Here is a 27,709-nt window from a genome sequence, read left to right as displayed (position 1 = left end):
TGGTGACAAAGGTGGAGAGACAACTTAGGAAGGGGCATGCTCGACCAGCGTTTAATTCGGGTTCATCATCATCTTGGAAGCCAAATCTAAAGATAAAGGGTACTGTCCGGCCAAGATCCTTTGGTCCTTATAGATCTGAACCACCAAAGTCTAAAGTTGATGTCCCTACTGATGCCAAAGGTAAATCTGAAACTCAACCTAAACGTACTCGTGATGTTAAATGTTTCAGGTGTCAGGGACATTGACATTATGCTTCAGAGTGTCCAAACAAGAGAATCATGATGATTAGAGATAATGGTGATGTGGAATCTGAAAGTGACAGTTCTGATTGTGAAGGCATGCCACCATTGGAGGATAGTTATGGGGATGAGTTAGCGTTACCGGTTGAGGAGTCCTTGGTTATAAGGCGAACACTTCAGGTTCAGGTCAAGGAAGATGATACTAATGAACAAAGGGAGAACATCTTCCATACGCGTTGTTATGTACAAAGCAAGGTGTGTGGTTTAATTATAGATAGTGGAAGTTGTGTTAATGTTTGTAGTGCCACCCTTGTTAGTAAACTAAATTTGTGTACTGCTAAGCATGCTAAACCATATAGATTGCAATGGCTAAATGATAGTGGTGAAGTGAAAGTGACTATACAGGTTATGGTTCCATTTTCGATTGGGAAATATGTTGATGAAGTTCTGTGCGACGTGGTACCAATGCAAGCAAGTCACATCTTGTTGGGGAGACCATGGCAATATGATAGGAAGGCAATTCATGATGGGGTTAAAAATAGGTATACCATTGTAAAAGATGGTAAAACCATCACTCTTGTACCTCTTACACCCAAACAGGTGTATGATGATCAAATAAAGCTAAAAAGTGAGCATGAGGCGATGGGGAGAGAAAATCAAGGTGAGGAACAAGGGGAGAGAAGAACATCAGATTCGGCTAGAACCCAAACCACCACAACCCATTCAGCCACCCACCCAAACACAAGCAAATATTCGGCCAACACTCCAAACAAATCAAACCATTCGACCACACCTCAAAAACACCCAAATCTGGCCGAGAGTGGAGGTAAGACAAGAGGAGTGAAGAAAGGCAGTAAGTGTGATGAGGATTGTGTGGAAAAACTAAAGAAACAACCCAATTTTTATGCTAGAGAGGGTGAGGTCAGATCTGCATTTTTCACAAACAAGCCAATGATTTTACTTGTGTACAAAGAGGCTTACTTTAATACTAATGATCTTGATCATATTGTGTCTAGTGTTGCTATTTCTTTGTTGCAGGAGTTTGATGAGGTGTTTCCCGACGATACTCCTAGCGGATTACCACCATTGAGGGGGATAGAGCATCAGATTGATTTCGTACCCGGAGCTTCAATTCCTAACCGACCAGCTTATAGAAGCAATCCTGAGGAGACGAAGGAGCTTCAAAGGCAAGTTGATGAGGTGATGGAAAAGGGCTACATTCATGAGAGTATGAGCCCGTGTGCTGTACCCGTGCTACTTGTGCCAAAGAAGGATGGAACATGGAGGATGTGTGTTGATTGCCGAGCCATCAACAACATAACGGTGAAGTATAGACATCCCATTCCTAGGCTTGATGACATGTTAGATGAGTTGCATGGATCCTGTATTTTCTCTAAAATTGACTTGAAAAGCGGGTACCATCAAATTAGGATGAAAGAAGGTGATGAGTGGAAAACAGCATTTAAGACTAAGCATGGTTTGTATGAATGGTTAGTAATGCTGTTTGGACTTACAAATGCACCTAGTACGTTTATGCGTTTAATGAATCATGTGTTGCGTGCATTCATAGGTAAGTTTGTGGTTGTGTATTTTGATGACATTTTGATATATAGCAAGAACTTAACTGAGCATCTTGATCATTTGCGGAATGTACTTAGTGTGTTGCGTAGTGAGAAATTGTATGCTAATCTTAAAAAGTGTGCCTTTTGCATGGAGAAAATTGTGTTTTTTGGCTATGTTGTAACTGCACAAGGTATCGAGATGGATGAGGAGAAAGTTAAGGCCATCCGGGATTGGCCTACACCCAAATCAGTAAGTGAGGTAAGGAGTTTTCATGGGTTAGCTAGTTTTTACAGGCGTTTTGTGAAAGATTTCAGCACAATAGCTGCGCCCTTAAATGAAGTTGTTAAAAAGTCAGTTGGGTTTAGATGAGGGGAGGAACAAGAGTTGGCTTTTGTTTTTTTGAAAGACAAATTATGTTCTGCACCTGTTCTGGCTTTACCTGACTTTACGGAAGCATTTGAAATAGAATGTGATGCGTCTGGAATAGGAATAGGTGCTGTTTTGATGCAGGATCGGAGACCTATTGCGTATTTCAGTGAGAAGTTAAGTGGAGCGACCTTGAACTATCCCACTTACGACAAAGAACTCTATGCTTTGGTAAGAGCACTTAAGACATGGCAGCATTACTTGTGGCCAAAAGAGTTCGTAGTCCATTCGGATCATGAGTCCTTGAAACATCTGAAAGGACAAGGTAAGTTGAATAGGAGGCATGCAAAATGGGTTGAATTCATTGAAACTTTTCCTTACGTAATCAAGTATAAGTAAGGGAAGGAGAACATCGTAGCTAATGCACTCTCGCGCAGGTATGTTCTTTTACACACCATGAATACTAGATTGTTAGGTTTTGAATATGTGAATGAATTGTATGATAATGATTCTGACTTTGTTGAGATTTATAATGCATGTGGACATTCGGCTTTTGGTAAGTTTTATTTGATGGATGGTTATTTGTTCAAAGAGAATAGATTGTGTGTTCCTGCTAGTTCTTTGCGTGAATTGCTTGTTCGTGAAGCACATGGGGGTGGTTTAATGGGTCACTTTGAGGTTGCAAAAACCTTGGATGTATTGCATGAACATTTCTATTGGCCAAAGATGAAAAGAGATGTGCAACGAATTTGTGAACAGTGCATTGCTTGTAGAAAGGAAAAATCTAGAGTACAACCACATGGACTATATACCCATTACCTGTGCCTACTGAACCTTGGGTAGATATCTCTATGGACTTTGTTTTAGGTTTACCCAGGTCAAAGAAAGATAGAGACTCTATTTTTGTTGTGGTTGATAGGTTTTCTAAAATGGCGCATTTCATTACATGTCATAAAACAGATGATGCATCTCATATCGCAGACTTGTTCTTTAGGGAGATTGTACGTTTGCATGGCATTCCTAAGAGTATAGTGTCAGATGGTGATGTTAAGTTCCTTAGTTACTTTTGGAAGACCTTATGGGGAAAGTTGGGAACTAAACTCTTATTTTCGACAACATGTCATCCTCAAACAGATGAACAAACTAAGGTAGTGAATAGAACATTATCCCAACTTTTGCGTGTATTAATTCAAAAGAATTTGAAAAGTTAGGAAGAATGTTTGCCTTTTGTTGAGTTTGCTTACAATAGAACTGTGCATTCGACTACTACTTTTTCTCCTTTTGAAATTGTTTATGGTTTTAATCCACTAACTCCTATGGACTTAATTCCTTTACGTTTTGAAGAAAGGGTAAGTTTAGATGGTGAAAAGAAGGCAAAGATGGTGAGATAACTCCATGAGGGAGTTCGACTACAAATAGAGAAAAAGAACAGACTTTACGCTTCTAAAGCAAATAAGGGACGTAAACTGGTTGTTTTCCAACCCGGTGATTGGGTTTGGGTGCACATGCATAAGGAACGATTTCCTAACCAAAGGAAATCAAAATTACAGCCTCGTGGTGATGGTCCATTTTAGGTTTTAGAGAGAATCAATGACAACGCATACAAAATTGATCTTCCAGGTGAGTATAGTGTTAGTGCTACCTTTAATGTTGCTGATCTTACGTTGTTTGACACAGATTTTGATTCGAGGTCGAATCCTTTCGAGGAGAGAGGGGATGATGCAGACCAGCCCAGAAACACCAGCAAGGACCCATTACATGTTCCAAATGGACCAATGACTCGGTCCAAGACAAAGACATTGAAAGACGCATTGAATGCATTGGTTTTGAAGGTTTCCACCAAGTCAGAATTGGAAGGTCCATTGGAGTATCAAGAGGAGATCCTAGTACATCTTATCCATGTGTAAGAGGGGTCCAATACAACCTTATTTGGGCCATGAGATGAGGGCTTTATTTTGTTTTGTTAGCTACAGCCCAAGGCTTGTTTGGGCTTAATTCATACTTTGTTTTAAGCTAGGATCCAAGGCTTGTTTGGATTAAGTTATGGGCTTTTCATTTTAGGGTTTTGGGCCAGTTTTGAGTGGACCTCATATAATTCCACATAAAGGTTCCATTAGGGTTAACTTTTCAAGAACTATTTAAACTCATGTATGCCAAAATTTCGGCAGCTTTGATGATTTTATTCTGAATTTTTCAGTTTTAACGTGTGAGAGTGATTCTTGCATTCTTCAGTTCTTGAACGAACTGGATCTGACTTATCGAAGATTAACTGGCTTCGTGGCGTCATTCTACTCATTCCAATAGTGTTGGTGCCTTAAGGCAGGTTTCCATTGTGTCACACTCTTATCAGACCTATTTCGGCTTTCCAGGATCAGATCTCAATCTTGATTGTGGGTTGCGTGACCACGTGATCACGAGGTTCGCATCAGATTATCTCACCAACACACACACACAAAGTGCGGCAAACAAGAAGTTTTATTAATCTGAATTGTCTAACTTACATGTCTGGTTATGCCTTTATTTATACTGACTCTAGACTTAAATAAACCCTAATGGACCCCTTACATGGACTTATATGATGCCCACTTACAATTAAACCCAAATAATATAAATAAACCCTAAACTAAGAAGAAAATAACAATAAAATAAATAAATCTGAATTTAATATCCTAAATATGATAGGATCATATTTGTTGCTTTTTAGAAGTCCCATATAAGCTAGGAGAATCAAATCTGAAGGTGGAATTAATTCTAAAATCTTTTTTCCTTTTTGTAGCTAGGATGAATAAGGAATCCTTGTAAGAAAAGGATTCTGAAACATTTATGAATCCTTGCCACACTTGAAAACTATGTTGCAACCCATTAAAGATCTTTGTAGAATTAGGAGATTTCCAAAATAAGTTGCCACATCCTTTTAGAAAAAGAATCCTAGCTAAATAGGAAGTCCACATGTCAAAAGGAAGTAAATACCAAAACTCGTACAGCCTCTGTTGACCCGTGTTTGGATGGCTTGCCGAAATCTGATTGACATGATATTTTAACCCAAGGTAGGACAACATGTAAGGAGACTCAACGTAAACTTTCAGCCTGATCCAATGGTAGGATTGAGAATTATGACTATTGCCGTAAAACTGGATAGTTGCACATTTTACATCAAAATCTGAATTTGACCTTGCCTGGATCATATCAATTCTGCTGCTGTCCAAAATGTTTCCCATGTCCCACAAAAATATCTTTAAAATCAACATCACTCATGTCCGTATTATCACCTACAAACTCATTAACATCAATGTTAACTCACTAAATAGTCCACCTCACATTAAATTCTCTTAATCAAACCTATTTTGAACTCCTTCATGATCATTAACATGTTGTCTCTACAGCCTATCTCCAAATTCATTGGTCATTTGATTTATTTGTTGAATCATAATATGTAACTGAATTACAATTTCATTGTTTCCTCTTTGTGGTGCCTTGTTGTTGCTTTCCTTCAACATCTTCGAATCTGAAATTGGTTAGTTAACAAGAAATATATATATTCCTCGCCCACTCTTTCATATGTTTACATTCCTCTCATGTTTCACTTTAATATGGAATTCACTCAAACATACTAGCTATGCTTTTTTCGTTTCTTATCTCACCTTTCTTCAACTCTTAAGGAACTAAAATCAACACTAAATATGATATCCTTATAAGCGTATCCAAATATGTGTATATGACTCAAGAAGTACGAAAAATATAAAAACAAGCAAAAATAAAATTACGATTACAATTTTCGTGAGTAACAAGCAAATTTGTATAAAAAATGGATATTTTTTAAGACATGAAAGAAAATAGATGCAAAGGTTATAAAAAAAGAATTTAATTGACACCTAAATATATCAATTATGTTATATTTCATTATTTAAAAATAATATAAATGAAACAAGTTTGAATTATTGACATGAATTAGATCTCTTATGACGTGTTCCAATCCTGAAATTAGTTTCTATAGAAAACAATCTCTAAATGAGCTCATATTTTATATGGGATGTGATTGGGACTACCAGAACCAGTATATTAAATTTGAGAATGTTTTGAATTAAATTGGTTCAAATTCTCTCTTGTTTGTCTATTTTGGCAGATTCGAGAAAAGTGACTTTTGAAAGTTCTTTTCTATTTTTTTTCATTCTTTATGCTACTGATATATTCTGAGACAATAACAAGCTAAAATAACACCTTTTTTTATTTTTTAAAGAACTCTAGACATAAACTACTAAGCTCTAAATATAATAAAAACCGAATAAAAAACAGCTAAAGTTAAGGAAGCCGAAACTAATAAGAAGAAAATAAAAGATATAATTTGATTTTGGAGACTAGCTTCGGTATCAATTGATGTGAACCTTTTGATCACGTGGTTAAGCAACCACCAATAAAATAGATAATAACTTGAAAAGTTGAAAATTATGTTTAATAAAACCTTGATCCAAAGGTAACTCTGTATCTAAGAATCAAAGATATTGAAAAAAGATTTGCATCTAGAGATAACCTTGTATTTAAAAACCCTAAGTATGTGAATGACGTCATGAAGCCGATTAATCTTCAATAAGTCAGTATAACGATGTTTGTCTCCTCAAAGAAAGGTTTTGCTACAAAAAAAAAAAAAAAAACTCACGTTTATTCTTCAACTTGTTGTTGACATTTGCAGTTTAAAAAAAGCATAATATAGTTTTCTTTAACTAACCTTAATGGACACTTTTTAGGTTACAAGCTAATAGGTGTAAACTAGTAATAACTGATATTAGTTCAATAATAAAATAAACTTCTAAATAATGTATATGGGCTAGAACAAACCCAAATTAAAATAATTATTTAAATTTAAATAAATATATAAAATACGATAATAAAAATAAAGTTTTCATGCATAGTTAAAAAAAAATATAATATAGTCTCCTCTAACTAACTCTAATAGACTCCTTTTAAGTTACAAGCTAATTAGACGTAAACTGGTAATCAACTAGCACAAGTCCAACAATGAAATAAACTCCTAAACAATGTCTAATGGACCAGAACAAATCGAAGTTAAAAATAATTATTCAACATTAAATAAATAAATAAATAAAAACAAAGTTTTCATGCGCAGTTAAAAAAAAAAAATAATAGTCTCCCCCAACTAACCTTATTGAACCCTTTTTAGGTTACAAGCTAATGAGCGTAAACTAGTATTCAACTAATAAAAGTTCTATAATGAAAGAAAATCCTAAATAATATCTCAAATTAAAAATATTTTATTCAAAAATAAAATAAATAAATAAAATAGGATAATAAACCCAAAGTTTCATAATAAAATTCCTCTTTATAGCCAAAATCTTTAATTTTTGAACATTCTTGGTAGATTTCAGTCTTGACTTCAAACACATTGTTTTCTCTCATCTGAATGTCTTGACTTCAACTATTATATATATGTTTGGAAAGCTTGAGATGTCTAGTTTCTAACCCAATTTGAAACACAAAAACATTCCACATGTAACTCTATATATGTCCCAAACAGTACATCAAGATCTAGTCTAACAATTTTGACAAGATTCATCTAGTAACTTCGACCATCTGAAATAATATGTTCCCAAACTACATTTGACTTGATAATTTACCACAATATAGTTAAATATGTCTAGTATCTTCTTGTAAAATTTTATCTCGATCCGGTGTATATTTTGAGAGATATGTTCAATATCGCAAAACTTGCCAGCATATATTTTAAATTTAAACTCGGACCTGACCTAGTTCATATAAAACAATTTATAATGTGATGCGAATCTCGTGATCATATGGTCACGTAACCCACAACAAGATTGACTATGAATCTCAGAAAACCAAAACAGTTTTGATAAGAGTGTGACCCAATGAAAACTTGTGCCAAGAAATCAACACTAATGATAAGAACCCTAGAATAAGGAGGAATATCAATTCGCGAACTAGAAATATAAGAAAAACATCTGGAGCCAATTACTCTTTGATAAGTCATTTTAGTTTGTTAGAGAACAAAAAAATATGAGAATTTCTCTCACATAAAGTTGAATAAATTCAATAGCAATAATGTTATGAAGTCTTAATATTTTTTCCTTATAAATAGTATTTTATACTCTTTAAAATAAAACTCTAATACTAATGGTTAGACATGCATTCAATTTAAATAAAGCCTAAATTAAATAAAATAAGGTTTAAAATAACAAAAATAAATAAAACAATAGTTTAAAATTATTTTTCATCCTTTTTGCCGCATTTGATAGTGAAAAATATATAAGAGAAAATGATTGTTGAAGAATCCTTGCTAAACAAAAACCTTATGCCTTGTAAAATAAAATTAATTTTTGACCAATTAATTCTTATTGTTTGATATGAAATCTTTATAAAAAGAAGGAAACCCAAAGATTGCCACATAAGTTTTTAATAGCATTAAGAACTCCTTATAATGAATAGAAACCATAACTTTTAAGGAAATATTGTTTTTTTTTTTTCGCACTTTAGTAGTAGATTCTGGATTAAATTTTAAACACGTCGTTCTCTTTAGTCTGAATAAATTAGCTAGCCTACCATATATCATTGGAAAGCTATAGATATCTAGTTTATAACTCAATTGAAATCTCATTCAAATTCCTGTAGATTTGATAATTTTTAACTTAAACCTCTTAACTTAACCTATTGAATTTCACTACAAGATTTCACAGTTTTACCGATGGAAATATTTCGTTGGTGTGTGATTAGGAGTTCGTCGGTAAATTATTTACCGACTATATTACCGAAAAAATACGTTCGTCGGCTTTCCTGATGCAAACCTCGTGATCACGTGGTCACGCAACCCACAATCAAGATTGAGATCTGATCCCGGAAAGCCAAAATAGGTCTGATAGGAGTGTGACACAATGGAAACCTGTCCCAAGGCACCAACACTATTAGAATGAGTAGAATGACGCCACGAAGCCAGTTAATCTTTGATAAGTCAGATTCAGTTCGTTCAAGAACTGAAGAATGCAAGAATCACTCTCACATTAAAACTGAAAAATTCAGAATAATAATCATCAAAGCTGGGCGAAATTGTGGCTTACATGAGTTTAAATAGTTCTTGAAAAATGAACCCTAATGGACCTCTTATGTGGACTTATATGAGGTCCACTCAAAACTGGCTCAAAACCCTAAACTGAAAAGCTCATAACCTGATCCAAACAAGCCTTGGACCCTAGCTCAAAACAAAGTTTTAATTAAGCCCAAACATGAAAGAAAATAATAAAAATAACTAATATGTCATTAAATACCACCAGCCCTTCTTTCCTTGTGTAGCTAGGATGAATAAGGAATCCTTATAAGAAAAGGATTGCGAAACATTAATGAATCACTGCCACACTTCTAGATTATATTGCAGCTCATTAAAGATCCTTGTGGAACTAGGAAATTCCCAAAACGAGCTGCCACATCCTTGTAAGAAAAGAATCCTAACCAAATAGGAAGTCCACAAGTCAAATGGAAGTAAATAACAAAATCCGTACAGCCTCCGTTGACCAGTATTGTGGTTCCTTCCCGAACTTCGATTGACTTGAATTTTTAACCCAAGGTAGTAAGATATGTATGGAGAGTCCACATAAAATATTAGCCCGATCCAACGGTCGGATTGAGAATTATGACTATTGCCGTAAACCTAGACTGTTGCGCTTTTTACGCCAAAATCCGAATCTGACCTTACTTGGATCGTATCACAGGGTTGAACCATATCATTCCCTCCCTCTTCAAGAAGATTCGCCCTCGAATCTTGAATACGATTAATAGTGACTACAGTAGCCTCTTGTTTAAGCCTTCAGAAACCCCTTCTTGCTAACACCTTTCTCCAACAACACTATATAGAAGTAATGACTGACAAGAATTTCAAATAAGCACGCCGTACTAACCACTTGCGTACATACTTTTGAATGATAACCACAACGACTCTCCTTCGTCTTTCATCCTTTTGGCATTGTACCTCTTTTTCCCATGAAGCTTGAAGATCATAGACTAATCTTCTACACTTATCAACTTCTCGTTCTAGAACCCCCAAACCATGGCTTAGTTTTTCGCATCGTTGATCAGATTGAGAATTATAACTATTGCCGTAAACCTGAACTGTTGCGCTTTTTACGCCAAAATCCGAATCTGACCTTACTTAGGTCGTATCACAGGGCTGAACCGTATCATTTCCTTTCATCAGTGATTCCACATTCCGTCGCTATATTGGTCAGAAACACAAAAAAAAAATTTGCCAACGGTTTTACAGACGGAATTTGCGTGCCAAAAAAAGGTTTCCCGCTGGAATTATACCGACAAATTTTATTCCGTCGGTGAAATTGTGCATTACCGTCAGCCAGTTCCCATCGGTAAATTTGTTGATGAGTGTTTGAAATACTGACCGAATATATCCATATGTAAATTCATCGGTACTTGTGGCAACTACTATCAAATGCCGACGAGTTAATTCCATTGGTAAAGTTGTCGGTGACTGTATAAAATACTGACCGAATGTATCTGTCTGGAAAGTCATCGGTGATTGTGGCAGCTCCTGTTCAAATGCCGACGGATGAATTCCATCCGTAAAACCATTTGTAATTGTTTTTTTTTTAATTTGTTTTTTTTTAATTATTTAGAATACATAATATAAAATGATATAAATTAATGGTAATAAAAACAAACCATGCAAATAAAATTTATATTAAAACATCAAAAACAAAAAATCAAAGTTAAATAATATTCATTACAAAATGAATGTGTTTTCAAAAAAAATATTAAATGAAATTTTAAAGGTAAATAATTTTTATTACAAATTAATATAAAACGATGGAGGAGGAGGAGGCTGATGGTCATATGGCCAAAAAGGATTAGGCGAACATGTTCCACCCTATGCCATGTTCATGACCATTTCGCGAAGCTGTTCATAGGCCGCTCTTTGTTGTTCAGACTCCGCTCTTTGTTGTGCTTTGAGTTGTGTGTACGCCTCTGATAGGTGGTCGTATCTTTTGGTGAGCTGAGTTGTGTGTTGCTGCAAGGCCACGAACTCCTTAGATTGGGAGCGCGATATTGATTGGGAGCTCTTGACGGTTGAAGCACTACGGGCCGACCGCAAGTTGTCGGTCGTAGTGTTGGAGATCCCGTAAACCCGATTTTTTATCGGGTCCACTTGACGATCCAACCTCCATCCACAAATATTCAAAAAAAAAAGTAATCATCATATTCAATTCAATAAACATAATAACTTACAAAATAAAATGCTTGAACAAACATACCATGAAATGTTGAGCACGGCTATCAACAAACTGTTGCACCCCCTTTTTGCGGTCTTGACTCCGCACGTGCGTCTCCACAAACAGCTACATCGGGCTCGGCTCACATCCAAGAGACGTAGCCTATAATGAAAAAAATTTATTAACAACAAATTAATTGAACGATATATTTCATTAAAATTAATCTTACCATCCGTTTCGCATGTGCAGCAAACGGAACGGAGCTGCCGATGTGCGTTGTCACCGAGCCATGAATTGGCCGATTCCAGTTGCAAGCACCGGACTGTGAGCGTTGTGTGAACCGCTCAGACGTCATGTGCTCAAGATAGTGTGGCCATATATGTTCCGGGATGTATATCGATTTGAAATCCCTCCAAACCGCAACATCGTTCCAGCCTTAAAACCCCCCCATCCCTCGCTGTTTTTTTTTTCCCTTTTTTTGGGGTTCGTACCAAAAATCATGCAACCTACTTCACGCAACCAAAAATTGCATTTTCAAAACATAAATTTTTATCTAAAAAAATGTTGTTTATTGTTTTCGATGTTTACCTAGTTGTAGCGTGATTTTCCCACACCTTCCTCACAATAGTGTTATGTTTCACTATTCCCAGCAGAATCTATCCTATGTATAAAAATTAATTTTAAATAAAAATAATTATTTATTTACAATTATATTAATAACTTATTAGATATAAGCTGAAAATTATAAATTAACACCAACCTCAAATCTGTCAAACCATGCATTGATTTGAGGCATCCATTCAGGATGCATGAATATTTGACTCCATTGAAACAATAAAATCTCCATCGACAATTTAAACACCAATGATATTACTCGGGTGGCCTCAATGTTTGTGAACCTGAAAATAAATGAAATTAATGAAATAGTGATTACTTCATAAATTATGTTATAATTTTTTTTTAAAAAAAAAACTAAAACCTTTAACAAAACTTACATTGAAAGGTCGTTTTTCCACTGTGCCTCATACTTGCTGGGAAATTGATTCCGCTGTGAAGGCACGCCGCCTCTGCGCTGTGAACCAGCGCTGGAAGAGGCAGTATCGGTTGACGGGGCAAGTGGTGTAGATGCCTCTTCTTGAGAGGCGCCTAAGGAAATATCATCCTCGCTGCTAGACGAACTTGTTGCGACCGTACGTAAACGGCCAGCTCTAGTTTTCATTCTGCACATCTACCCAATTTTATACAAATAATTATATAATTAAATTCAAATGTTAAAAAAAATTCGACAGCACCTCCCCTATACTAGATACTAGGGGTGTTCACGGTCCGGTTCGGTCCGGTTTTAACATAAAAATTCAACCGAACCGGAAAATACAATTTCTTGTTAATATAACCCGAACCGAACCGAAAACGGTTCAAACCGAACCGGTTTTGTTCGGTTCGGGTTGGTTTTTTAGCCTTAGAAACCAGAAAAACCGAAACTAATTAAATAAAAGAAAACTGGTCCATACAGTGTTATTGAGAATCACGCACCATCTGATGCATATAGAATCTCACACAAGAATCACGAGTCCCTTCAGAAGAAGGAATGCTGGGAAAATGAAACGGGGATAGAGTTTGTTACCATTAGAAAATCAACGACACAGTGGTGATTTCTTATAGTTACTGAACTCCTATCTTGTACAGACAGCCTCAAAGATAAGTTTGAACAGTGTTGTACAGATGTCTAACAAAAACTCACACGGCCAGCCTTTCATCCTTCATTTCTGAGGAAAACATCGACCAAATTCTATTTACTCTTCACAACAACCTTTTCGGAGAGGTATGGACGGTTCATCGTAGATTCATCTCAAAGAAGAGCCTTGGACTAGAAGCTCATACATACGCATAAGGTGTTGTTAAACCTTCAGCAACTCCTGAAAGACAAGTCAGTCCATCAGCGCACCACTGGAAAAGAGGAAGGGGGGAGAGAGAGCGGGGAGGGAGGGATGAGGTTGATGGAAAGGGAAGGGGGAAGGGGGAGGGTGAGCAGCTCGAAAGGTTTTGGGAGGGAGAGAGAGTGGGGAGGGAGGGATGGGGTTGCTGGAAGTTTTGGGGAAAAGGAAAGGGGGAGGGTGAGTGGGGTGAAAAGGTTTTGGGGAAAAGGGAAAGGCAAGGGTGAGTGGGGTGGAAAGGTTTTGGAGGGAGGCGGCGGCTGGCAAAGTTTTGTAGGGTTAGGGTATTTATTATTTAGGTTTAGGATTTTTTTTTATATATTTTATTTTAGATTCAATTAAACCGGTTCGGTTTGGTCCGGTTCAATCGGTTTAAGCTTTTTTAAAACCGGAACCGAACTGAACCGAGTGGTTTTTTAAAATTTTTAATCGGTTTATTCGGTTTTTTCTATCGGTTCGGTTTTTTCGGTTAATTTTTTCTCGGTTTTCTCGGTTTAATCGGTTGGTCGGTTTTTTTGAACACCCCTACTAGATACTACCCAAATCCACAAACCTGTAAATATTAACAATAGCCACAACCAATTGACCCAATCTATACTAATTATTCCAACATATTCAATTACTAATTCTAAGGTAAATTCAACATTAACAATTACAATTCAAAACATTAATTAATAATTATGCCAATTCAACAAAACAATAAATTCAAAAAAAACTCTAGACTAACAATCAAAATAAATGGAAACAATTAAAAACAAATCATGCAATAATAGAGTAAAATTAATAATTCTTCCTACATATTCAATTACTAATTCTAAGGTAAATTCAACATTAAGAATTTTAATTCAACAAATTATTCAATAATTATGCCAATACAACAATAAAATATATTCAATAAATTAAAAAAAATTATAGACTAACAATTAAAATCAATGGAAATAATTAAACACAAATCATGCAATAATATAGTAAAATTACTAATTATTCCAACATATTCAATTACAAATTCTAAGGTAAATTCAACATTAACAACAAATATTCAATAAATTAACTAATAACAATTATGCCATCATCATGCCGTGGAACGCGATTGATTCTCGTTCTCAGATGAGGTTCGAAATAGTACGAGATAAATGTTGAGATCTCCTAAAAAATATAGGACTCACATATCGAAGCCTCAACATGCGCCTTGTTCTTAACCTTTTTCTTAAGATTAAAAATGTTTGCTAGCAGCAAACTCTCCTCTTCCCACTAAACAAAGGGGCCAAATAGTAAAGTGCCTTCCTCCCTGACTTGACTTTCCTAGTTACCAAGCCCCTCTTCATTCAAACCCTTTCCAGAAGGATGAAAGAAAGGAAAGATTCTCTGTGATACCGCTTGAATAATGATAATCGGAGTGAAAAGCCTTAAAGAGAAAGCTTTAGCAACGGCAGGAGTGGCAATCGTCACTCGCCAGCACTTGATGAGCTTACCAGAACCTTCTCTCGAGTACATAATGGAAATGTGCAACCACGTAATAAGTATCATGTAGAGCAATGTCTAGCCCAGAATTTGCCAGGACTATTCCTGTTAGTCCTCCTATGGTGAACAAAAAGTTGAACCCTACAACAAATAACATAGGTGTTTTGTATTATATCAAACCCCCCCACATGGTAGCGATCCAACTAAAGATTTTTATTCCAGTGGAGGCATCTATGATCATGGTAGCTGTGGTGAAGTAGGCACGGGTATCAACGTCTAAGCCCATAGTAAACATATGATGAGCCCAAACAAGAAATCGAAGAACACCTATACTTATCATGGCATAAACCATGCCTAGACACAAGTACCTGCATTGAATTACAATTCAAGTATTTTCAATTAAGAAAAACATAGAAAATACTTTTATATATGAATTACAATGCAACTGTAATATCTAACCGTTTGAATGGGTACATCCATCTATATTTGGTCGGTCCTCCAGCTTTTGCCTCGAACGGTAGATGTATAGGGAGATGCTCCATTGAGTCAAAAAATAATGGAGGGAGTATCATCTCAAGTTTGCATAGTGTCTCGATGATATTCGTTTGAAGCCTCTCAATGTGCTCAACATTCAACTTGCTAGAGCATATATCTCTGAAGAAATAACTGATCTTCGTCAGTGCATCTCATATTCCCTTTGGCAACAAATCACGAAAAGCTAATGGGATGAGTGTTTGCATAAAGATGTGGCAGTCATGACTCTTCATTCCATACAATCTACAGTCCTCTATATTAACCAGCCTTAATATGTTCAATGCATGTCCATCTGGAAAACACAGACTCTTAAGCATTTGTAGACTAGCAGTTGTGCGTTTTTCTCTAACACGAAGCTTGCCCTTGGTTTTGCGACTTGTGACTCATCATAAACCAACTCCATATTTTTACGGTACAGTATAAAGCTATATCCAATCTAGCCTTGATGTTGTCCTTTGTCTTCCCCTTCACATCCATGACGGTGTTGAAATGTTCTCAAACACGTTCTTTTCGATGTGCATGACGTCAAGGATATGGCGGCGCAAATTGGTCTTCCAATAAGAAAGCTCCCAAAAGATACTTTGCTTTACCCAATTATGGGTCAAACCAAAACCAAGAAACTTTTGCTTACCTGATTGAAGGCCAAACACAATGTCACCGTACTCTGATACAACATCAAGCAATTCTTCACCAGAAAGACGCGGGGATGCAACATCTTTTTCAACTCTGCCAACAAAGAAATCTTTTATGTTCTTTCTGTACCTGTGATTAAGTGGCAAGAAGTGACGGTGACAGTAAAAAAAAGAAGCTTTACCTCCATTTGCTAGCGTGAATGCCTTGTTGTTTTCTATGCAGTATGGACATGCGAGTTTCTCATGCATGCTCCAACCAGAAAGCATTCCATAAGTTGGGAAATCATTGATAGTCCACATCAAAGCTGCCCTCATAAGGAAATTTTGTTTCCTTGATATATCATAAGTCAAAGCTCCGGAGGACCACAACTGCACCAACTCATCAATCAACGGTCGAAGACAAACATCTATATTCCACCCGGGGTTGCTTGGACCTGGTATGATAGTAGATAAAAACATGAACTCCGACCTCATACACATTCCTGATGGCAAGTTATAAACTGTGAGTATGACTGGCCAACAAGAATAGGGAGCAACAAATGACCCAAATGGGTTGAATCCGTCTGTACACAATCCAAGACGCACATTCCTTGATTCAGCTGAAAAGTAAGGATGCACACTGTTAAAGCGTTTCCACGCTTCGTCGTCAGAAGGATGCACCATCACACCATCAACCGCATCATGTGCTTAGTGCCATGTCATGTGCTCAGCAGTCTTTGGTGACATGAATAACGTCTACAGTCTAGGTGTGATCGGGAAATATCTAAGTTTTTTATATGCCAGTAGAGTCTTTCCCCTGTCATTTCTGGGTTTGTAACGGGAATGCCCGCATGTCATGCACTCGGTCATCTCAGTATTTTCAAGGTAGTATAACATGCAGAAGTTAGGGCAAATGTCAATTTTTTGGTATCTTAAACCGAGGGGTTTCATCATGGACTTCGCAGCATAGAAGTTCTCTTTCAGCCTGTTCGCTTCAAGTAAAATGCTTCTCGCCCATTCAATAATTTTGTCATACCCGGCCTGTAACAACCCCGATTTCCCACATCCATTTTCGCGATACATTGGAAATTTTTAGGTATTTTTTTATATATATATACCGGTTCCACCAAATTTCTACTAAAATTTCGGCAGAGTCTCCTCTATAATAGGAGGTCCCAAGTTATCGACAAACCATATTACACTTCCAATTTTAATTCACATCCTGATCCAATCATCCTGGATCTCAACCCAACTCAACATCATCAACACAACACATGTTATTCAATAACGTCATATAATGTAATTCAAGTTAAAGATTTGATTTCCAACTCTAAACATGCAAGGTTAAATAGGTACTTAAAGTTACAAACATTAAATTAAAGTCATACATTCAAATTTACAAATTAATATTACATTTAAAGTTTTAGGATATAAGACTCTTAATTTACAAATAATTACATGGTCAAAAGCAAAAGGTAACTAAACCAATATCATTTCGGACGCGACCTTGATAGACCTGAAAATAGAAATTAACGTGTACATATAAATATAAAAAGGTAGTAACAAACAATAACAATGATAGGTAATAATCTTCACTTTTGAGACATAAAATTAGGTATAAATCTCTTTTACGACATGCATTTTCCATCTATTACCAAGATCCATCTAATATCCTTTCCCATTTGTTGAGAATAATTTCATCTTGGAAATCTCAACACAACTCAACGATTTACGAACACCATCTCCTTATAAATCAATCTTCTCTTTATACCAAGACATTTCTCTCTTGATATCATTAGCTTATCTCATTCCTTTGGAATAACTAATTAATATTTTCCCTTTTATTTTCTAGAAAGTAATCGCCGACACTAATAAATCTCATTAGTATCATTAGTCTTTTAATATTGGGATAGACTAATCACTTACATTCACGTACCGATATTAACACAACCGATTAGTATCATTAACTATTCTTATCTGGAGTATCAAATCTTATTCATATCTGATTTACCATCAAAGTTGCTGATGTCAAGAACCCTTGACACTATCAGCCTCCTTACCTGGAGTAGCTAATCACACCAGAAATGGTTGCCGATACCAATGTGACCCATTGATATCATTAACTATTCTCGACCCAGAATAGTTAATAAACCTATCTTTTTCACTGAACCAGGAGTAACCATGCCGATGTTAGTAACCTTTACTAACATCATTAGTCACCCAATTGCTCGGGATCGACTAATCAATTTAAGAAATGCCGGCACCAATGAAACCTCATTGATACCATTAGCAATCCAAACCCGAATTGCTAATCAATGTTGTCTGAAATGCCGATACCAATGAAACCTCATATACCATTAGCTATCCAAACCCGGATAGCTAATCAATGTCACCCTAAATGTTGGTACCAATGAAACCTCATTGATACCATTAGCTATCCAAACCCGGATAGCTAATCAATGTCACCCTAATTGCCGGTACCAATGAAACCTCATTGATACCATTAGCTATCCAAACCCGGATAGCTAATCAATGTCACTTGAAATTTCCATTCGTATCAACCCCCCCCTTTTTTTTTCTTTTCTTCTTCTTCTTTTTGTTTTGTTCCTTTTTTTTTTCTTTTAACATCATATGCATTATAATGACTGTTGCTAAGCATCATTCCCACACAAACTTAGTTATCGACACTACGACCATAATGACATAATTAATTCGATATATAACAATACACGCAAGTCACTTCTATTCGTTCAAACATTATCCTAACCAATAGAGGTATATTGTTGCACATAAGGTACTCTTACTCATTTCAATATCATCAAAGCAATAAAACAATAAATTCTAAAATTTACCAATAAGTTTACTCAACTTAAAAAAAAAAACAAGGTGCGATACACGTGCTTCCTTCACATAAATTATTTCAACACAACGCATCATCAGTATACATATATAAATCGAGCATCAATAATTTAATCATAATATACCATTAATTTATCACCCTAAAGTCGGTACACTTTATTTTTGTTATTATACATCTAACTCGACAGTCAGTACAGTAGTGCCACTAACTCTATTCAAACCAACTAGTCCACTATATTTTCCTTGACATAAACATTCACAATTACACAAGCACAAGTACATTTATAGAAAATACCATTTATTTAACTCTAAAAAGTATTGTAAAAACAAAAGTTTGAGGTGTAAGACACCTACCTAATGCTTTGACTTGCGCAAAAGTCCCATGCTACTGAACAGATTCTGCACTCTCTCCTGTATCATTAAAGATACATATCAAATGTGGCTCCACCATAATTGAAAATTCCATTCTAAAATTCATTTAAATTTAGAATCGCATGACACATGCATTCGCATATTTATTTATTTATTTCCTTTCTTTTCATGACTTGTTTTTCCAGGCTGAATATCTTTAAACATGAACTAACAATCTTAATTTATTTTATTTTATTTTATTTTTGTCTACTCAATCCATCATGTACAGGCTTAGTAACATCACATCCTTGCATTTATTCATACCATTGAAACTAATTCATTTTCCTTATCAAACCAACTCTTGGCCGAATGACCTTATTATTTATTTATTTATTTTCAGGATGGGTTTTTCAATTCTTTTTCATAAGTCCACTTTACTTCATCTTAAGTAAATTTAACAACATATTTTCATCATAATTCCATGTACGCCTTACTTTAACCTTTTCCTTCCCTTTTATTATCCATTTGGACAACGTTAAAGTTCCACAAAATGAAATTTTGCTCACATTGATCTATTATTTCAAACATAACACAATTCATTTGGCATTCAACAAACCACAATCCCATAAAAATCCCCATAACATTAGGTCAAATAAACTCAAGTTCAAGATTTTCATTTTTGGTTGGATTCCATATTATGATGAGAATTTGGATCTTTTTAAAATTCTTCCAATTTACACTCTAACTAATTTTCTTTATACAAATATATGCATCCATACCTAATTTTCATAGAAAATGAACCAAAGTCTTATCTCCTTATTTCTTCTTCATTTGGCCGAATGCCTTTATTCATGATGAGGGATGATTTCCTTTTTAATTATTCCAGATAAAAGTTTACCAATTCATTTCATATCTATTCTAACCTCATTCAACTCAAATTCCATAGCAATTAAAACAATTAAGCTCATTCTCTCATTTATATGTGTAGGCCGAATCTTTGCATTAAATGGAGGATAAAGTTTTCTTCAAGTTTTCTTTCAATTACCACTAGACCCAATCCTTTTTAATGCCTAAAAACATATATCCATTAAATCAACAAACTCAATGTCCCTTCATCCAAATTTCAAAACTTCCTAACACATTTTACAACACAATTAATCTATAACAACACTAATAACAACACATTTTACCATTACATCTTACATAAACCCTACACCCACATAATTCTAATTTCATCAAAATATGTAATTTATTCAAGCTTCCTAAATGTTTTACTAAGACTAGCAATAGATTCAAATAGCAACAACTCCTCCATCTTTGCTTATTTCCTTGAACCCAACGGTCACAATATATATCATTGTGTTGTGTACAATTTATTTAAAAATATGAATAATCCAACGGTTGGATCTCCACAGATCTGAATAAAACCAAACTCACCTAAAAATGGACGAGCTACTGTTCAACATGAACAAAACCTTGCCGGAGAGTGAGTTTCCGATCTCCACCGTCCAGAATGAAGGCCACATCTAGGCGCACCACATATCCAAAAATAGGCACGATCCAACGGTGGAAGAGAGAGAAACTGGTCGGCGACCAAAACTGCCCTGCAGGTATATTTCCTTTTGTTTTCCAGGACACTTCCGATGGTGATTTCTGTTCAATGGATTATGTTCCTTCAAATCCGTCCGGTCCGTTAATATAGGAGTGTGAGAAGAACAACATATCCACAAATCAACATGATCCAACGGTGGATTCCAGAGATATGGCCACCGAAGCATTATTGCTTCATCCAAATCCTGCACCTCTCTGTAACCGAATTCTCTATTGTCTCTCACCCCTTTTTGGTTTTTTTTTTATTTATTTATTTAATCTAGTGGCCTTTTGCTGTTTTTAAAGGCACCATTTTTTTATAATTACATTTATGTCCCTCATTTATGTATTTATATATTATTTGTTTTTTTTTCCTTTTTCATGTAAACCATCCGGTTTGTTTATGCTTAAATCGTTAGTCTTTACCAAACTCCCATTGGGATGATATCTTTCACCAATGTAGGAAAACATATTAATAGACTTCATGCAAAATTTCATCCCAATCTGACGATTGGATTGAAAGCTCTGCTTTCTAATGTAAAATTTGTTAGTTTATGACTTTTCATCAACCATCCCAATGTTCTTGTTCAATCTTCACATAAAATAATATCAATTATCCTTCTAAACCCTTAAGGTCATTTTATTATTTTGAAATATATTCGTTTTGTCATTTCTCTCATTATTTTATTCATCAAAACACGTTACCAGTTTCTCTGTCTTTATGAATTCTAAAACAAAATTCATTTTATGGAGGTCATCCCCTCCATTATATATCACTTTCAGTCTTATGTTTACATGGCAGGTTATACATCCGCATATTTAAATCATAAATTTTCTAGGGTTTCACATGGCCTCACTCAACCCGTGATCTAACTTGATGGTGAACACCTGTGCGGCCGATAATTTATTGTGGTTTGTATAGCCATCCCATAATGGTTCGTCAGAATCTTTCAACAAATCAAAAAACCTAGCTGCATCTGCATTAGGTTCTTCTTCTACGATTGGACATTGACTGACATTATCTTGATTCATTCTCATTGCATCCATAACCATATTTATGTTAGAATTAGTGTTGTCATTTGTCGCTTCATGCACGTTGTTAACACTAGAAGTTGACCCAACCACCGTATCTCCCATTCTCCTCTTACTAACAAATACTTCTCCATATGCATACCAACACTAGTAATTCTCCATAAACCCTTTGTGTAGAAGATGCATCATTACAACATCTGGATGCAGATACTTTTTATTTTGACACTTCCTGCATTGACACCTAATACCGCCTCCAGTAAAATTTCTGGGAATAAATGTTGCGAAATTAATAAAACCCTGAACCTCGTTACAATAATCCATCCTCCACAATCCTTGGGGTGAATCTCGATAAATCCATGAACGATCATCCATGACTTATATCAAACCTTTATAAAGTTATGATGACATCATGTATTAATTAACTAAGCTAGGTAAATAAACTTGCAAAATATTACTTTACCTCGAGATTATCCAACAAACCAATCACAACTTCTCATAAATATTAAATATTCATTATCATTTATCAACGTCCATACAAATTAATATATATAAATTTTCAAAAATTACCACACCGTAATACCATTGATAAAACTTAAAACGGACCCATTAAGCAAGCTATTAATTATTTCAAAACAGCACATGTAATTCGGTAATTCCATAAATTTTTAACAATTTACAAACAAATACAATCTTACAAAATCTAAAACAAACCATAACAGGTATAAAATTATACATTCATATACTACAAGTTTGTTTGAGAAATAACAATAAAACATGTACATCTACTAACAAAATACATATACTAAAAATACAATAAAATTGACATTTAAATGTTAAAATTTTTAAAGATAGAATTACTTACGAAAATTGATAAAATCCGTCGACAAATCAGAACACGGATGCTATGACCACGAAACTTTAAGAAATATAACTTGTTGTGCTGAGATGAGGAAGATTTTTGTTTGGGAGCTGGTTGTTTGCAGATGGAGAGAGTTGGGATTAGGAAGAAGAAGGAGAAATAGGGGAGGAGAGGGTCGGTAGGCAGGGAATTATATTAACTTTTTTCAACGATTTCACTGACGGATTATTCCATCGGTGAGTCCGTCGGCTATTCTGACGGAAAAATCGACACATCACCGTACGGATCCGCCATTTCAAATCCGTCGGTTATTTCGTCAGTATTTTTAATGGTGAACCGGTCACGTCACTATACAGGCCTGCCGTTTTGAATCTGTCGGAAAAAACCACCCCGCTAAAACCTCCACGTCAACGACCCGCCTTTTTGTTTTTTTTTTTTTTTTAATTCTGAACTTTCCGTCCATAATTTAGTCGGTAACTACCAATGGACATTGTCCGTCGGTAGTTACCGACTGAATTACAGACGGAAAAAGTTCTGTCGGTAATTTCAACCTCAAATTACCGATAGAAATATTCCGTCGGTAAATCCGTTGCTATTAAGCGAATTTCTGGTAGTGTTTCTCTTGAATTCATTTTATTTTAGGTTTTAGAATAGATCCAATAAACACTCCTAATGGATCCTTTGATATAGTAGATAACATTGCACCATATTGTACATGCCTTTTCAGATTTTTGGAAGTTGAGCTGTAATTTCTATAATGTTGTTTATTCTTACCAGAGCTTCAAAGGTTGGGAAGAAATGAATGCTGTAGTTTGTAGATAGATTATATGTTGTCTGTACGATGTTCTCCAAAAAAATTTATTCTATAAACACACTCTTGATTCTCTATTAAAGTAATTGGATATGGAAACGTGATTTTATGTATAGTGTTGTCTGTTTGTAGGTGGCACCAGCAGATCTTGAAGGATGCTGTTGTCATTCCGTAAGTAGAAAAAATTGCAAGTTATTTTGTAATAATCTCTTGATTGTCTTTGACATGATGCTTGGCTATAGGGGATGATTTGCTATTGTAGATTCCCTGATGCTAAAGCTGGCGAGATCCCAATTGCATATGTTGTTCGCTCAACCAACAGCTTACTCACTGAGGAAGATGTTCAGAAATTCATAGCAAAGCAGGTAAGAAATGCAAACATTCACACATGCAGTGAAAATAAATAGAATGCAACTCGAACCTGATTTTATCAATAAACAAAAACATCAGTCAGTGACTGAATGAGCAAATTGAATCTTCCAACTAAAATGGCCACTAGACATAGTACTTAAAACATGTATTTTCAGTTTTAGCAAGTATCAAATCACCAGGGATATGTCAAACTAAGGATCATGAAGGCATTGAAGTTAATTTAAAGAACTTTTTGGGGATACCCAGTGTTAATTCCTACTGAGTAAGGTGATGTAAATTGTGCAATTTGCTGGTATTTTTGGGCATTATAGGCTGCATGCTCCACAGTCACTTCTAGAGGCCTTTCAAATTTACATAAACCGTAAGGTTTTTGCTGGAATGCTACTCACCCTTCTTGCATGTGTCTTAAAAGGATTCTCTATAAATTAAAAGATTATTCTCGAAAGACATTGGTGTTCGAATATGTACCCTTCCTCTTGTTTTTTTCACTTCTTCGATTCAAGACATATTTTTCTTGTTTGTATATTAAATCATTGTTAGAAGGATTCTAGTGCAAGGAGTGAATTATGATTTTGTTCATCCAGTTTGCTTCTTATGGGTTTTTAATCCATATCGATTTCCATCAAAAAAGAATTAATGCTTTGTATCTGTGACACGATGATGCAGAAACATTGCTATGAATAACAAACAGCACATATAAGTGATGAATGGGCCCGTACACATCCTTGCTTGCAAACCGATTGCTTGCTTTCTGTGCCCTCTGCAGGTTGCACCATTCAAAAGATTACGGAGAGTAGTAACATTTATAAACAATGTCCCAAAGCCCGCTTCTGCAAAGATTTTAAGAAGAGAACTGATCGAAAAAGTTTGGTCCAAGATGTAAGATACCAAGATGACAGCCTCTGTACCAGAAAATATGAAGGCCATTACACAATTACAGCTCCTCCCTCCCATCTATTACTTGTTCTTTTCAATACTGTTATTGTTGTTGGGCCTTTAAATATGGGGCCTTCTGTCCTTCCTCATCGTTTTGTGCACCTGTATGTGTTTTATCATATAAAAATGACTGAAAGTTGCTATGGAAATTCTTAAACATTAAGATGAAGTGAAGCTTCTGGGTCAGTACTGATATTTGCATTTTTCTGTGTATTTCTGGGTCAGTACTGATATTTGTATTTTTCTGTGTATAACTCACATGTAGTAGTGCTCGGAAATATAGAGCTAGCTGCTTGCATTTTATCTTATAAATTGTTATTATATTTGGTGTGTAGCAGGGTCAAATGTACAAATGCAAACCAGCAAATAATGAGCTTAGATAAAAGGGATGCTCAAGTTTCCTGCTTATGGTTACTACCGAGTACACTGCATTCTGGTGGCATGTAGTGGAGTTATGTTCTGAAATTTGTTTGAATTTCTTTAGCAATATAAATTTAACGACGCTTTAATTGGAGAGTCCTTAGCCCTCTTTATCATCCACTTAGTATCTTTGTTTTTTCTTCAAATCTTAGGTTTTCAAGAGAAAACAAGAAAGTAATTTCCAGAAAAAAAAAAAAATTAAAAACGAAACAATTATCAGTGTAGGAATGTCAGAAAAAGAATAAAACCAGGTATGAGAATTGATTTTGGTCAAAGGAAGCCTAGCTATTAGCAAGCACGCCATTATGCATAACCTCGGCTTCCATCATTCTCGGAAGCAGCGGCAAGCGAGCAACATTATTCATTCATTAGTAGACACGTCAGAGAGAACCCGTTCGAAAGCTAAGACATCAGTCACGTTTATCAGACTTTGCTCCTTTTTTGCGCTTCACCAATTGCATGCTTACAACTTAAAATACCTCTTGGACTGACTCACATCTCTGCTCTTCTTCTTTTTTTCCCTTGCATTTCTTTTTGGATACTTTGCTAATATTGTTTTTTAATATATTTTTTATTTTAAAAAATATTTTTTAGTTTTTAATAAAATTATTTTAAATATCGACACATTAAAACAACTTAAATACATAAAAAATAATTTTAAATAAAAAAATATTGTTTCAACCAAGTTTTTTAAATGAACTCAGAGGCTTTGTTTTGACCATTACATTTGAGATTTGAGAATGCTACTAGATACAGTAGAAGGATGCCTTGTAACCTGCGACCTCTCAGGGTGCTTCTTATAATTCTAAGATTCTGGTCTTGAATGGCTAATGAAATGGATCTCATTGGCTAATTGCGCACCAAATTGATGCAAGAAACCAAACCCAAAATGATAACCTAAGATATGCCCTTAAGTCTAACATGGAATGCAATTCTGGTTTAAAAATAAATAAATAAATACAATTTGGCACTTCTTAGTTGTAGCTACCAAATGTGCCCCTGTCAGGCGTAAGGATTTTTTTTTTAAAATCTATTTTTATTAATTATATGAAAATTAAAATAGATAGTTACAAGAAATGCAACCATTTAGATTTTAGACGAAAAAATTGTAATTTGTTAGACAACTTTTTTTTCTCTCGTATTCATGGAAAAAAAAAACATGTTTTATATTAGTTGGATTTTTTTTTTAATAAAACTAAAGGTAATTAAAATAAATATTTTAAAATTTCCAATGATTTCAATTAAGGAGGAAAATATATATCTCCTCAAAAACTCCCTTTCTTGAAAACATTTTTTACCAGAAGCATTATTTTTTAAATAAAAAAACTTTATGGTTTGAAAAAGCAAGTTTTAATAATAATAAAAAAAAACAACGAATAATTTTTTATGTTATTGAATATAAAAAATAATAATTAATCTAATAAAAATATATAAAATATTTACAATAATAAAATAGATGTTTTATTCTCATTGACTATTCATGAGAATTTGTTTTAAATAAACTTTTTCATGTTAGATTCAAATAGAATAATTTACAAAATAGTTTTTAATATTATCATAAAAACAATAATCTGATTTGAAAACTATGTCACACTTGGATAATTTTTTAAAATTTTACTTTAAAAGTTTTACTTGTAGTTATTTTTATTCTAAAAAAATAATCTTGAAAAATAAAGAGCCATTTTAAAACAGGCCAAGCATTTGGGCTAGGGAGGATGATGCACTTGAAAAAAAATTAAAAAAAAAGGCCTAGACCTACATGTCTAGGTTTCATTTAAAAAAAAATAGTAAATAAAATGTCATTCGCAAAAGAATTTTTTTTATAAGATAGAAAACATATTATATGCTTAGAAAATGTTATGTTGTCCACCGATTTATATTTTAGCATTTTAAAGGTTAGTAGAAATAAGTATTTTGAATTCGGTTTGATTATTATTTAAAAAATAATCAAACTAAAATTAATTTTTAATTTAAAATTAAAACTGATTTAAACTGACTGGTTTTGGTTCAGTTTGGTTTAGTTTATATGGTTTAAAAAACAAGTAAAAAAAAAAATCATTCTTATCCTTTATGATACTAGATTGAATCCGAAGATGAAACACTGTCGAAACTAAATTATAATCATATATGATAATATCAATAGTTATTCAAGCAAAGTGTTGAACTATTTAACTACTTAAAAAAGAGAATGTTTGAGAATTATCTAGAACCTATAAAAAATATCTAAATCAAAAGGTAATTAACGAAAAGGAAGCAAGCATTAATCAATTCAGGAATATCATTACTTCACTTATCACTTTGATAGACGAAGAAGCTCTCTCCACCCAGGAAAAAGAAGCTCAATTCAAAGCCCATTAAGTCTAGAATCTGATGTGTTACGCATGTAGCAAAAGTAGCACAAATGGGATGTAATAGGCTCTCTTCAAATCTCAGAATATGACCTTAGGCAATAGTGATCAGCTAAGCTAGAAAAAGATAGATCTACATTAGGTGAAGCTCTATTAGGCACAACTTTCTTGATCTAGCTTT

The 27,709-nt window shown here is 34.7% G+C and overlaps 2 long non-coding RNA genes across 2 annotated transcripts; both read right to left on the bottom strand.

Moving 5' to 3' along the window:
* Positions 1–11,018: 11,018 nt before the first annotated feature.
* LOC140954705 (uncharacterized) lies at positions 11,019–11,917 on the bottom strand. The gene is made up of 3 exons (XR_012168155.1): positions 11,640–11,917; positions 11,453–11,572; positions 11,019–11,359 (listed from the first exon to the last, which is right to left on the bottom strand). It is a non-coding gene; the product is annotated as an uncharacterized lncRNA (long non-coding RNA).
* Positions 11,918–17,306: 5,389 nt separating this feature from the next.
* On the bottom strand, positions 17,307–21,007 carry LOC140954704 (uncharacterized). The gene is made up of 3 exons (XR_012168154.1): positions 20,598–21,007; positions 19,164–19,220; positions 17,307–17,466 (listed from the first exon to the last, which is right to left on the bottom strand). It is a non-coding gene; the product is annotated as an uncharacterized lncRNA (long non-coding RNA).
* Between the last annotated feature and the right edge of the window lie 6,702 nt (positions 21,008–27,709).

This window comes from Populus alba, chromosome 16 (assembly GCF_005239225.2).
Source record: "Populus alba chromosome 16, ASM523922v2, whole genome shotgun sequence".
NCBI classification, from domain to species: domain Eukaryota; kingdom Viridiplantae; phylum Streptophyta; class Magnoliopsida; order Malpighiales; family Salicaceae; genus Populus; species Populus alba.
Note: the sequence above shows the minus strand (reverse complement) of the source record. Positions and strands in the feature narration are given on the sequence as shown.